This window comes from Cryptomeria japonica, chromosome 7 (genome assembly GCF_030272615.1).
Source record: "Cryptomeria japonica chromosome 7, Sugi_1.0, whole genome shotgun sequence".
NCBI classification, from domain to species: Eukaryota; Viridiplantae; Streptophyta; class Pinopsida; order Cupressales; family Cupressaceae; genus Cryptomeria; species Cryptomeria japonica.
Genome location: NC_081411.1, coordinates 658,571,955 through 658,586,176, shown reverse-complemented (window position 1 = coordinate 658,586,176; position 14,222 = coordinate 658,571,955).

The window sequence follows — 14,222 nt, the reverse complement described above, 5'->3', positions numbered from 1 at the left end:
TATAAGTTTCTCTTCAACCTTCCTCTTCTCTGTCTCAATAATATGGTCAAAAGAGGCTTTCTTGGCTAGATTAAATCTTTCAAGTGCTTTCTTGTTGGAAATTTGCTGCAATGTTTGAAAGTTTTTAGATATGTTCTCTATCAATGCCTTAAGCTTTCTGGAAGGGCTTGCTTCAACTTCAATGATACAATCAAGAATCAATCAATGCAAAATTGTTATTGGCTGATCTATTATTCCTTTGTCTGTAGATCCTTCCTTCATTAGCTTTGAGTAGCCATCATCATTAGCTCTGTGGGACTCATCTGTGTGATTGATTTCTTTTCAACTTGAGAAGTGTCAATTGCCAAAAGTTTTGTTGGGGAATCAACTGCCGGTATGGTACTAGGTGTCTTATCAGTCTCCTTCTCCTTATCCTCTTTCGGTGTATCCCTTTTCTCATCCTCTTTTGCACCGATGGCTCTACCACTTGGTGCAATATCTGTTACTATCGGTAGAGTATTATCCACAATGTTATCAGTATCCTATACATTATCTATTTTACCTTGCTCAGACTGTACAAATGATGTCTCTGCCAGTTTAGTCTGTACACTCTCATCAATTTTAGGTTTAACTATCGGTTCATTCAAAATTTGATCCGAACTTCCCAAAATTCCTTTCCCTTTAGATCTGTCCGGAATGGTGGGAGTTGTTGCCTTAGCAAATTCTTCTTGAGAAGTGAGAAAATCGGGATTCTTTTGGAAGAATTTAGCCCAACCATCTCTGGTCTCATTTGTTATCTCATTGAATCTACCCATCATTAAGCTTATTTGTCAAGATTTGCTGCTAAAGATTGTTCTATTTGAAACTTGTATACATCTATTCATTTCCTCATTATTTATAGAACCACACATACTCAAAAGTTCAACTTCTTTGATCTCTTCGTCCCTTCTGATTGCATCTAATCTCCTTGCATCTAACTTATTATACAATGATAAATGAATTTCCTTCAAAATCTCCACCAAAACCTTCTTATATATGTTTAAATGTAACAAAATTGCTTCTTCCATTTCATTTTTCTCATTATCATCTAAATCTTCATAAAAATTTGACACATTCTTCAAAATTCCATCTTTAGTTACCTCATCAATTAGCTTTACACAAGTCATATTACCAGATTTAGTTGCTTCATCACTCTTTTTCTTCTTGTTGGAGGTTGTAGGAGTGAATGGAGTAGGCTGCCTCTTCTGAGTAGGTTTCCTTGCTAGAGGTGTGGATGTAGTTGTTACCTTTCTTACTATCTTCCTCCTTGGTTCCACCTTCTGCTCTTCTACCAGAGGCTTGTCAGCTTTCTTCCTTTGTACCCTTCTGAATGCAAGATGTTGATTATCCTCTAGATCAGAGTTAAAAGTGATAGAAGAAATGAAAGTCTCGGGCCTCTTTACCTAAGGAGCACTAGCCGCTACCAGTTGATCTACCAGTTTAGATCAAGAACCTAGTTCTGTATCTATCCCATGAATTACATTTTGAACAAATGTAGACATTTTGTCTATCTTCTTTTCCCTCCTTTTCTTGTTGAAACCAATTTTGACCTCAAGAGCCTTCTCCTCTATAGTGCCAAAGTGTTCAACCTTATCATCCAAAGGTGCATCAATCAACATTTTAGCATATAGCTCCAAGATGTTGTCATCTACTTCATAACCCAATTCAGTGACCCATATATTTCTAGGTTCCACTACTTCCATCAGTGTCTCATATGTTTTTATCATGAAGCAAATATAAGTGGAGTATTTCTCCACAATGTGTTTGGAGATTCTTCCATCAGTCTCATGTTTTCTTGAAATTTTTTAAAGTAGCCCCAAAGCTTCTCATCCTTGTTACTACCAAGACAGGTGATTGCATTTTTGATCTGCATACCTACCAGTATGTCATGAGCCCAACATTTCTTTCCCAAACCCGGTAGATCATTCATGAAGTACAACATCAAACAGACAATAAGATTGCCAAACTAGAAAGTTCCTTTCTTAACACCTTTGATCTTGCCAATATTTAACATTAATTCACTCCTTAACCATTCGCACAAGTCATAATTTTCATTATTATTTATTATTTGATATGCAACATGGATACAGGAACTGACAATAGAGTTCAATAGACTTGATTGAGTAACCTTGTAGCCAATGATCATGCTAGAAAATTTCACATCTGTGTCTTGGATGGTGCTGACCCTCATTGATCTTCCATCATGGGTTGCGCCAGTGAGCTTCTCAACCGCAGTGTTGGAGATCTTCATTCTTGGTTCTTGTCCAAGTTTGGGTAAGTCGGTGACCGCCTAAATTTATTCTTTGGTGATCATGTGGGGCTAGTCCAGCCAGATGAATTCATTATGGACCTTGCTCAGAACATATCTAATCACTTCATCCTTGAATTCTGGTATATATAGGATTCTGGTTAACCCTAGGTCTTCAATGATTAGATATTCCAGCTTGATTGTTCTGCAACTACCTAGTATCTCAGACTGATACATTCCCTTCATTTCCTCAGTGCCTAAATCCTCCAAGGTGCACTGAATATAGTCCCTAACATCTTCCACATAAACTACGCCATCAGGAACCCAAAAAAATGTGCCAATAGAGTCTTCCTTCATAGCAATTTAGGGAACTTCCTTGAAAATAGGTCTAAGCCTATCCTTAACCTCAACAGTGGTGGGATTCACAATGAAAGTAGGAGTAGATGATGATCCAGATGCCATTTCAAAGAAATACTTGGATAACGATCGCCAGTTAAGAGATTTTGATTACTTCTTAGATAACTGCTGGAAATTATTTAGAATGCCTTTGCTTTCTCTTATTTGCCTATGATTTGCCTTTGCTTCACTTTGGTTTTCTCGAGTACTGGGTGAGTGAAAATGAGTTAATTTTCCTTTTTATCAGTGAGTAAACCCTAATTTGTCACTATCATAAATGCTTAGCGATGTGCCCTATCAGATGTTGGTTTCATAGTTTTATGTCGGATAAACCTCCATCAATCATCAATACCACTCTCCAGATCTCTTTTGGGGAATATGCAAGATTTACAATGAATTTTCCAACCCCTAAGGCGTATGCCTCAGTTACCAGTTGAATTTCTTGTCAGTGCAGAAATCCTCTATTCTACCGGTGGAGTTAATGGTGCAGTTACTGGTGTAGTTGCATCTCCACTTGGTTCTTCATAATTTCTAACCCATCTCTTGGTGTGATCTTGTTGTATTTCATCTACCTTCTTCTTTCCTTTCTCATTTGCTTTATCATTTCTAACCTTTGTAGTCTTGCTTCTGCAGTACTTAGCAATATGACCTATTTTGTTGCATGCATAACATGTAACATTGTTCTCTTGAATTACTTTGAAATATCCAGTGTCATTTCTTGACATACATTGATTAGCCAGATGTCCAAAATTTCCACATACATGACATTTAACATTCAATCTACAATCTTCTGACTTGTGACCATATTTATTGCAATTTGTGCATTGACCAGGAACTGAATTGTAGTTTTGATTTGCTCTATTTCTACATTGTCTAGCCATATGACCAAATTTATTACAAACAAAATATCTACCATTGAATTTGTAAGCATTATGTTTCCTTACTAGTTTCCTCTGGTCTAATGAGTTCTACAAATGGGGTGTCTGATCTTCATTTGTAGTACTAGAGCTTTCACCTTGTACAAATCCAAGTCCTCTAGAATCTTCACTCTGCCTTTGTCTTTTCAATAAATCATCCAACTGTGCAGCACTAATCCTAAATTTTTATTTATAATCACTTGCAGTAGTTAGATCATCTCTTAGAGTCATTATTTGTCTCTCTAGCTCTTGTTCATTATTCTGGGATTGTACCAAATCGATTCTCAATAGATTATTCTCATGAATCAATCTACCATATTCTTCAAATTTGTTCTTCAGACATATAGCAAGATTTTCTTCCTTCTTCTTTTTATCCTCAATATCTTTTGACATCCTCATAGTCAAGTCTTGCATTTCATTCTTCATGAGCATGTTTTCTTGACTTAGTTTATGACATTGTTCCTTAAGTGCATTTTTCTCTTCATTATCCTGGTTTTGCAAAAGTTCCTTTCTCTTAGCTTGAGCAAATGATAAACGTTCTTGCAAAACAAGAATGAATTCATTAGTAGAACTCAATTCATCTTGAATTTTTAAGTTCTTCATCCTTTCAGCATCATAATCCTCAAGTGCCATCTCAAGTTACTTCTCCATAGCCATGTTCAATTATTCTGGTTTTAGGATCTTCCTCAAGCTGTTAAACTTCCTCCGAGTTACCAAGCTCTGATACCAATTGTTGGAATCCAAGAACACGAAGAGGGGGGGTGAATCAATGTTCTATTGGGAATATAAGATTTTACCTTATTATAACATACACATATAAACTGGTAAATGAAGAAACATATAACATGAAGTAAATAAACCAACCACATGAATGAACACCATAAAACACTGAATTTATATGTGGAAAAACCATGGTGGGATTTGTGAGACACAATATCAATTCACTAACCATATGAAAGATATTACATAGAATGGGGCCTACACATGCAAGAAGGAACACTACCTAGAGCACACTGCTCAACACAAAAGAGTCTCACCAATTACAAGCTTTTGTAGAGATAAAATAGTAATGGTGAACTCACAAAATGCATCTGCAATGCCAAAAAGAGTTCCGGTTTATCTCTGTTCTATATCAGTTCATAAACCCTGAACCCTTCTACCAATATCTCCTTTCCTCCAAGAATACTTTACAAACCATCTACAAATCATTACATGATATAACATTCGCATACAAATGACTTACATACATATCCTTCGCATCACCTTATTCTACTTCCTTTTCATATATAAAAATGACGTAACAAACTGACTTATATACCCTTTACAAAGAATATGCCTTATGTCGGCTTACAATACAAAAGATATTCAATGTTGGCCCTATACAATAATTACAAAATGATTTTACAAATAAAACCTTTTAGATCCCAGACTGATGTCAGCTTCAATGAAGTGTTGGATGCTGGTGTCGGTGTCAGTGATGACCCTGATTACTCCAATGTCAGTAACTTCCGGTGTATGTCTCCAAATGTTGGTATCTAATGGTATAAGCCTTCTATAGAATCTTTCCATCAATGACAACATATGATTATAATGAGTGTCAATTGTGAATAGACATATCATCAACAAGTCTTTTTAGATGATGACTCATCAGAATTCAAGCGACCACTTTCTTCTCTCTTTCATGAAGATGAAAAACATAGCCTTGAGAAGACCTACTAATGATGAGATTAGGTCTCTCACAATAGCTACCATTCAATAAATAAAGAGTAATTACAATTTGAGGAATAGGATGGTAGGGAATGAGCAGGGAAATCCAAGAGGCTTATTCTTCAAAACAACTTCTCAACCAGAACATACAACTCAACATGGCAAAAAGACAACCTCAAAATTAGAGAAAGGTCCAATTTGACATCCCAAATGAAAATAAGAAGGAAGATAACATGTCCATGAAAAATCCTACCTCAGCTACTACTACCCAATCCATCCCTAAAGAAAAGGAGAAACATACAAAGCTAGAGGTGTGTAAGACATCTCCTACTCCCACTATGATTAATACACCTAGCTTTGACATGGCCCGAGAAATGAATCAAGTGAAGATCTCAGTTCCATTCCTAGAATTAATGAAGGTACAAGATCACAGAAATGTTTCTTTATCTTTGATAGCTGACACTATTGTGAGAGTTGATAAATACAACACCACAGGAGCCCAAAAGATCTTTGCAAGTTGAAATAAACCTGTTACAAGGAGAAGCAAGGAAGCAACAACAGAAAAAAAAATACACAGAAAATATGCTCAAAAATATGAGAGCTCAATATTCAAAAAATGTGTAATGTGATAATCAATCAATCCATGATACAAAGAAAAGAATTATCCTCTAATAGGTCAAGAAACCCTAAAAAGGAAAAACTAGGCTTGCACATAATAATTAATAAAAGAGTTAATTATTATGCACCTAAAGTTAGCTTGAGTGTAAAAGAGATAAAGGGAACTTAAATAATTAAACAAATGTTGTTTAATTAATCAAGTAAAGACCTGATTACTCTAACACCCCCCCTTAAGCTAGACTTGGGGAGAAGCTAAAACCTAAAACAACTATTGAAAGTAGGAAAGATGGATCCCGACAACAAGGCATGATCAGGTACCCAAATACAACCAAATCTCTATGAACTAGAGAAATAGAGAAAACCAAGTGGGAAAAAAAACTCTACTCCAAACAGAGATGGAAAAGGCAAGTGAAGGACTCAAAAATCCTCCAAACAAGAATGTTCCAAAAAGATCATGACTAGGTAGAGAAGACTGTAATCTATATGAGTGCCCTCAAATGACACTACTCAAATTAGATGGCAAACAAAGGCAAACAATTGAACTCGAAGATACAGATTGCATGAGAAACCAAAGCCTGAAGAGATGATCAATCGAACCAAGTAAGCATTAGAACCAATAGGACAAACCTCCCCATAATGCTGAAAAGGAAAGAGGGATAGGTACACTAAAAGAATGGCCAACAAGAACTACACGACGAAGAACCAGGAACATCGAAGGTGCTGAGAAAGTACATAGTTTCATGGAAGGAACACTCACTTGACACACATCATGAGGTGAATGTGATGGAAGGAACACTCATTGGACAAAGGTAGATGGAAAACAAAAGGCAAACATCAACCCCCTATGGTACTTTATAAATAATGCATGTACAATAAGGCACAAGATGTGAAAGATCCCAAGTAAACAATGCATGATGGCACTTTATCTCAATGTGTTTGCATAAAAGAAGCTACAATGATAAGAAGAATGGAAACAGAAAGAACAACCAAAACCAAGACATCCTACTCAGAGAACAGATCCTAGGACTTGAAACAACCAAGATATTTACTAGAGTGTTGAAAAGAAAAAAACTGAATAAAATATTTATAGAGTAGAATTTGGAAAGAAAACCCATATGGCTGCAAAGTACACAGAACAAGCTTTCCAACAATATAAAGTTTTAAAAAAATGGAGTTCGGATGCTCATTCTATGGTCCCGGAAGTGCAAAAAAGAGACCCCACTTTGACTGGAAAAAAGTACAGTAAAAAGAGTACAACAAAATTGGAAAAAATTCCAACACCACTAGGTTTGGCTTGGAACTAGCTTTTCGATAGCTATTCATTTTCAAAAAAATGACTTTGTTTGCCCAAGTTATGGAAAAACAACCAACCCCCCCTAAAAGAGGCAAGAGGGAGGTGCAATAGTGGCAGGGTCGGGCAGAGGAGGCCCATGGGCGATGCTCTGGTGGCGGGTGGGTGGCACGACGGTGGCTGGTAGACAGAGCTGCTGCAGCGGGTGGAGCTACAGTGGCTGGTGGCGGCAGGGAGAGCTAGGTTTCCAGTAGGAATGGGTGACAACGGAGCACATGCAGGCCATGGGTAGCGCTGCGGTGGCCGACGGGGGCTAGAGGTGGGGACCAGTGAAGAAGACACCGACAAGGGCTGTGAAGGCGGTTGATGAGGAGGGCGGTGGTAGCCAGCAAAGAAGGCACCAATGGGGGCTACGGAGGTGGCTGACAAGGAGGGCGTCGGCAATGGCCGAAGGGCAGGTACCGACGGGAGGCCTGCTCTAACAGGGCAGAGTCCTGCGGCAGCCAGGGGGCCCCACTTGAGCTGTTTTGATTTTGTTGATTTTGTGCCTTCATTAATTCTAGGAATGGCACAAGAGCCCAAAAGATCTTTGCAAGCTGAAATAAACCTGTTACAAGGAGAAGCAAGGAAGCAACAATAGAAAAATAAATACATAGAAAATATGCTCAAAAAGATGAGAGCTCAATATTCACAAAATGTGTAATGTGATAATCAATCAATCCATGATACAAAGAAAAGAATTAACCTCCAATAGGTCAAGAAACCCTAAAAAGGAAAACCTAGGCTTGCACATTATAATTAATAAAAGAATTAATTATTATGCACCTAAAGTTAGCTTAACAGTAAAAGAGATAAAGGGAGCTTAAATAATTAAATAAATGTTGTTTAATTAATCAAGTAAAGACCCGATTACTCTAACAACTATTAGGGCTTCAAGTAGGATTGATAGTGGAAATGAGAAGAGTATGCCAATTGCTAAGATCAACCAAATTTGTGAAAATAAGAAAACAACAACAAATACTCCTGAGGTGTATTTAGGAACAACACTCTAGAGATTTCCTTCACAAGTAGACCCTTTTTACATCACACTCCTCATTAATAACAATCTAGTAAAAAATTTCATGTTGGATTTAGGAGAAACAATCAAAGTTATGCCTTTAGGTATCATCAAGCAATTAGGACTTTGGGTTGACACTACTTATGGAAGATGTTAAGCCATGGATAATAAGGTGATTCCTATTTTTGGTGTAATCAAATACTTGGAACTGAGATTTGTTGCCTATCCTGAGATTCCTTACAAAATGGATGTCACTGTGGCAGATATCCCTCCTCAATATGGCATGTTATTCTCAAGACAATAGGGAGTAGTTGTAGGAGGTCACATGTAATAATATATTTCCTTTCCCATAATTCTTATGGATGGAAGAGATGTCAAAATTTATAGGGAACCGAGATCTCAAATGGTCATTGAAGGTGTACCTCCTAGGGAGTTTGTTTGTTTTTGTGATGTTGATTTAGAGAACTTCAAGGTAGATAACCACAAGTACTCTTGAAAAATATTGATGCAATTAACTTCAAATTATAGTCTGACCAACAAGATTTGTGGAATATATATTTTGATGGAGCATGTTCTAAGGAAGGATCAGGTGCAAGTATCCTATTTATCTATCCTAGTAACAAAACCTTCAAGTATTAATTATTGTTGAGTTTTTAATGTACTAACAACATTGCAGAATATGAAGCTTTACTTATTGGGCTAAATATTGCTAAAAAACATGGAATTACGATGCTAGATGTAGTCGGAGACTCTGAGCTAATTGCATCACATGTAAGATCTAAGTGATGAATACTAAGAGGGGGGGGTGAATTAGTATACAAATAATTACTTAACTTAAACACTTAAACAGTTTAGCAATAAACCGGTATAACAGTTTTACTAACAAACCGGTTAATACAAATGCAAACCAAATAGAAAATAAGGCATTCACCCACAGAAGCACAATCACCATAACACAAGAGATTTTGATGTGGAAACCCATATGGGAAAAACCACAGTGAGATGAAACTCACAAGTAAATATCTACAGAATAGTAACCAGACCGGTTACGGTCACACAATGTTCTTCACCAGAACGGATCCTGTTAGGAATCTCAATCTTTGTTGGGAGATAAGTCTGATTAAAGACTACCTTGTGAGAGGATTTCAAATCCACAGTTGTGAACCACCTTGTTAGAGGATTTGCAAAGGCTTTTCTGGGCCTACCCGGTTAAGTGTTTCAGACTTGTTGAAGATGTGAGTAATCAACAAGTGAATGATCTAGCAAATAGCACAGTCTGCTTGGTTAGATCCATGATAGCTCATTGCTAATGCATTTCAGCATTACTCCAGTCTTCAGTAAATCCACACTCTGTTATAGCAGACAAACTCAATCTTCTCTTCTAAAATTGCACATCCAAAAACTCATCAACCACACAAAACCCTAACAACTACCACTACTAAGACCCTAGACATGATGTCCTTAAAAAAGGAATCTAATTTCATGTCATTCCAATAGGATTACATTGCAAGTTCCTAGGTTCAGTGCATATGGACACATTTGGTAACATGACACATAATCATCGTCAAAGTGTTGGTGGATGGTAACTCATCACAGAGTATTACCGATTCATACAACTTTACCGAATATCGGTTGGTAACTCATCATAGATTAATACTAGTTCAAACATTAAACTGATTACCAGTTGACAAAAATGAAGACTGGGAAAATGATAACTATTGCTTCAGTTCTTTCATACCACTTGAGATCCTCAAACTGTTTGAGGTCTTCATACCGCTAGAGATCGGTAAACACTTTCTGCAAAACACCGATAGTCTAAAGACTATAATACATAATACCGGTTTGGAACACATACCAGTTGAGCATAACTTATACATACACAAAGTGATCTTAAAGCAAGTGTGTGTCTATCAATGACCATCACAACATCATTATCAAAAATGCCAACAATCTCCCCCTTTGGTATTGATGGCAACACTTAGGAAAAATTTTGACATCTAAGTGTCTTACAACAAAAATATGCCATAATCAAAATTACTCTCCCTAAGCATATACACTACCCCTTTTGCAGAAAATACAATTTATACTACTCCCTTATAGAGATAAACATGAAAGTATACATAACATGCATCAAAATTTTAAATATAGAATACTACTCCCCCTTTGCCAATAATGACAAAGTACAACTGAATAACCCTTGTTTCCATTATCATTAAAATAATAAGTGTTTATGACAATAAAGACTGAAACTTGTCAAAAAATGATTTAAAGTCATGCATAAATGTCTTCATGGATAAGGACCATGACTCAAGCAATGAGGTAGCAACCTCACTTTCCATTTTCATCTGGAAAACCTGTTCCTCCATGGCATCCAAGGTACTCATCTCTTGAGTGACCATTAAGGCTTCTAGATTGAGATATCATTTCTGAAGTATTTGCAGTCTTGGTAGTAGAACCAGTTGAAGTTCCTGCAAATCTCGTGTCCGGTTGCTGATCTCTAACTCTATTCTTGCAGTCTGGAATTGAAACCGGTGAGCGGTTTGCCCATATGTGGTGAAGGAATCATAGGGCGTCTTGAAGGTGCTTATGTATGTTTACAGGTCAGATTGCAGCTTCTCCTTCTGTGCAAGCACATCATCACAAAATAGATGAGGTTGGCATATCTTACTGAGTAGTAGATTCCCCTCATCCATAGCATCTCTTATGTATTTTTGTGCCTTCTAAAGTTCAGACCAGAGCTCATTTAACTTCTTCACTAAGGCGGTGTTCAGTGCCTTTTGATGCTTCTTTTGAGCATTGGCTTCGATGACATCTTCCAAGAATTGCACCTGGTCCTCTACAACTATGGATAAGAGTTTTAGTTGGGCCAAAGAGGAATCAGTACTTGGGAGATTGGTACCGGGAATCAAACTAGTAAGAGTTTTCATCACAGTTTGAGTAACACATTCCTCCTTTTTCCTCCTTAGTGCTTCCAGTCTCTCTTGGGCAAGCTTAATGCTTTGCAGCAACTCCATTTCATTTTCAGATTGGAGGTCAATGGGACTACTAATATCAGCTAGTTTGGCTTGATTATCGGTTGCCTTTGGGGTCTCCACTTGTACGCTCTTTGCCACTTCCTCCTTGTCCTTGGCTTTTTTCTTTTCTTCCTTTTCCTTCTTTTTCTCCTCTTCTTATTTCTTTCTATTCTCTTCTTCCTTCTTCCTTTCTTCTTCTTTCTTCTCATCTTCCTTCTTCTTCTTCTCCTCTTCCTATTTCTTCTTCCCCTCTTCCTTCTTCCTCTTTTCCTCTTCTTTTCTCTTCTCCTCTTCCTATTTCTTTTCTTCTTCTTTTCTCTTCTCGTCTTCCTCTTTGCTCTTTTTCTCCTCTTCCTGTTTCTTCTTCTCCTCCTATTTTCTCTTTTCCTCCTCTTGCTTCTTTTTCTCATTCTCCACTTTCTCTTTGTCATCCTTTTCTTTGTCTTGTATCCGGGGTGACATTTTTTCCATCCAAAGCATCAATGTCAATAGGGTCCATTTGTTTAGTGACCGGTTCTCCTGCACTGTCATACACCTCATCCGGTTTTTCAATTTCCAGTTCTTTCTTAGCCTTCTTGTTGGCTTCGGACACTTGGTGCAACCTCAGAGCAACTTTGGCATGAGAGTGGGTATCTCTTACCACTTCAGGGACTTTCCCTTCTAGCAACAAGAGTCTCCTTCTTCTCATGAAGAAGAGGCCTTTATATTTTTCCATAAGTTCATAAAGTTCTGAATTAGACACATCAGGAAAATATTGTGCAAATATTTCTTCTCTTATTTCCTATTCCTTTTCTATGGAAATGCACCATTTGTTATCTAAAGAATTGTATAAAGAATCCGATGTCACAGATTTAATTTCTGATGGTGACTAGTCATTAATACATAAATACTGAATGACTTCCTATTCTACTTCCTCTTTCTCATTATCATTGAAATCATCAAAATAATCTACTAAATCACTCAGCACTTTTCTCCTAATATTCTTGATAGTTCTTTGACAATGTGTCAAAGGTTTGTAAGAGGAAATATCAATATTTACCAGTGCTGATGATGTCGGTTCATTGCTAGTTATTTTTGTCTTCTTCCTTGTTTGCCTAGTCTTTTTTAGTTGTTCTTCAAATTTTGTGTCCTCTGAGTCTAGTGTGTTGCCTTTTGTCTTCCGCTTCCTCTCAAATACCTTGGCGGGAGCAACTTTTGGTTTCTTCTTTGTAAGTGACCGCTTGGTCACTTTAGGACTTGCTGATGTAATCGGTGCTGATACAGATGGCACTTCCTTTTCCTTCTTTACTAAAGGCTCTTCAACCGGTATAACCCTTTCCAGATAGGTGCCGGTTCTCTTCTTCTTAGGATCAAGCGGTGAGGCAAGTAGGTAGAAGCATACCTGTCTAGCATATCATACATTACCTCATATCCCATAGGTTCCACATTTTCTTTTCTAGGCTCAACCGCCTCCATTATACACTCATCTACTTTGATGGTGAAGCATATATCCTCTTCATACTTCTTGACAATATCACCATATATTCTCACCCTTTGGCTCATTTTGCATCTGAACTCATCAAAGTATTTGTTCAAAAATTTAGGATAACTGGTTCCAACTACTTGAAAACTTTCTCTAATTTGCTTGGTAACCGGTTGGTCAGAAGACCACTGAATATCACCGACTCCTGGGAAATAGCCTTGGAAGTAGAAGAACAATCCGACCAATAGTTGTCCAAATTTAAATTTCAAGGCATTGTCCTGTTTGATTGACTTTAGATTCACCAGAAGTTTCCTTTGCATACAGGTGCATAAATAAAATGAGGCATCTTCCATGATCATCCTATAGGCGACATTTACTATTGCAGCAGAGACAGAGTTAATTCTACTAGCATGGAATGTCTGGTAACCTATCACCATGTAGGCATATTTGACCAGATTGTCCTTGATGGTATTACGATCATTCCCCATTGGTTGCTCACAGAACTAGTGAGCTTGGTCATTTCGATCTTGATGACCTTCCTTAGGGCTGGCACATCTCCAACATTATAGAAACTGGTGATGGCATGAATCGTTTCCAGTGTGATGCTAAATACATTTTGTCACCATGCACTCTGCTTAGAATGATTCAAATGTGATCATTTGTAAATTTTTCAAGGAAATAGACCACATTATGAAGCTTCTTCTTTTCCAAGATATTGTATTCTAGTTTGATCTTCCTGTCCTTCTCATAGAATAAGCCTAACTAAGAATGGATCACTAGAGATCCTAGGTCTTCAACTTTATAATCAATATAATTTGGAATAACTTCCTCAACAATGACACCAACGGGTATTTGGGATAGAGCATTATATTTTGCCTTCCATTGTATGAAATTTGTTGAATGAATGGGTGCACTAGAACTAGAGTGCGATGCAGAAGCCATGATAAATAGAGAAACTTGAAAAATACCTTCGCAAGTCAAGTTTTAGGGCTTGCAAATTCCGCTTCGCCACACACTACTTCAGTTGTTGGATTACCGCTTTATGTTCTACACTTGATCAATTGATATTATCTTCTGATTCTTCTTCAAAGTTTTGAATTCTCTCCAAATCACAAGACAAATCGGCTTTTGTTGCTCTGCACTTGAAAACTTCTTTGCTCGCAAATGATAAGTGAAAATGACTTGAAAATCCCTTTTAAATGAATTCTTCACCTACCATAATAAATGCTCCACCATTAGGGTGTAAACCCTAATTTGCCTTTTACCTTTTTCGGTCTTCTGCCAATTGATAGGTGTCACATACTAGTTAAGGTCTTTTACCAGTGTAAACCGGGGGTTTGAAACATTTCACTGATTTGTTTCCCCCTAAGCTTTTCTATAGCTTAGTTTGCCGATTAAGAGATTTCCACACTAGGTGCAAAGACCAGTTCTTCTTGAGACACTTCTTCTGGCTTATTTTTCCAGGTTTTCTTCATATCCGCTTGAACAGTTTCA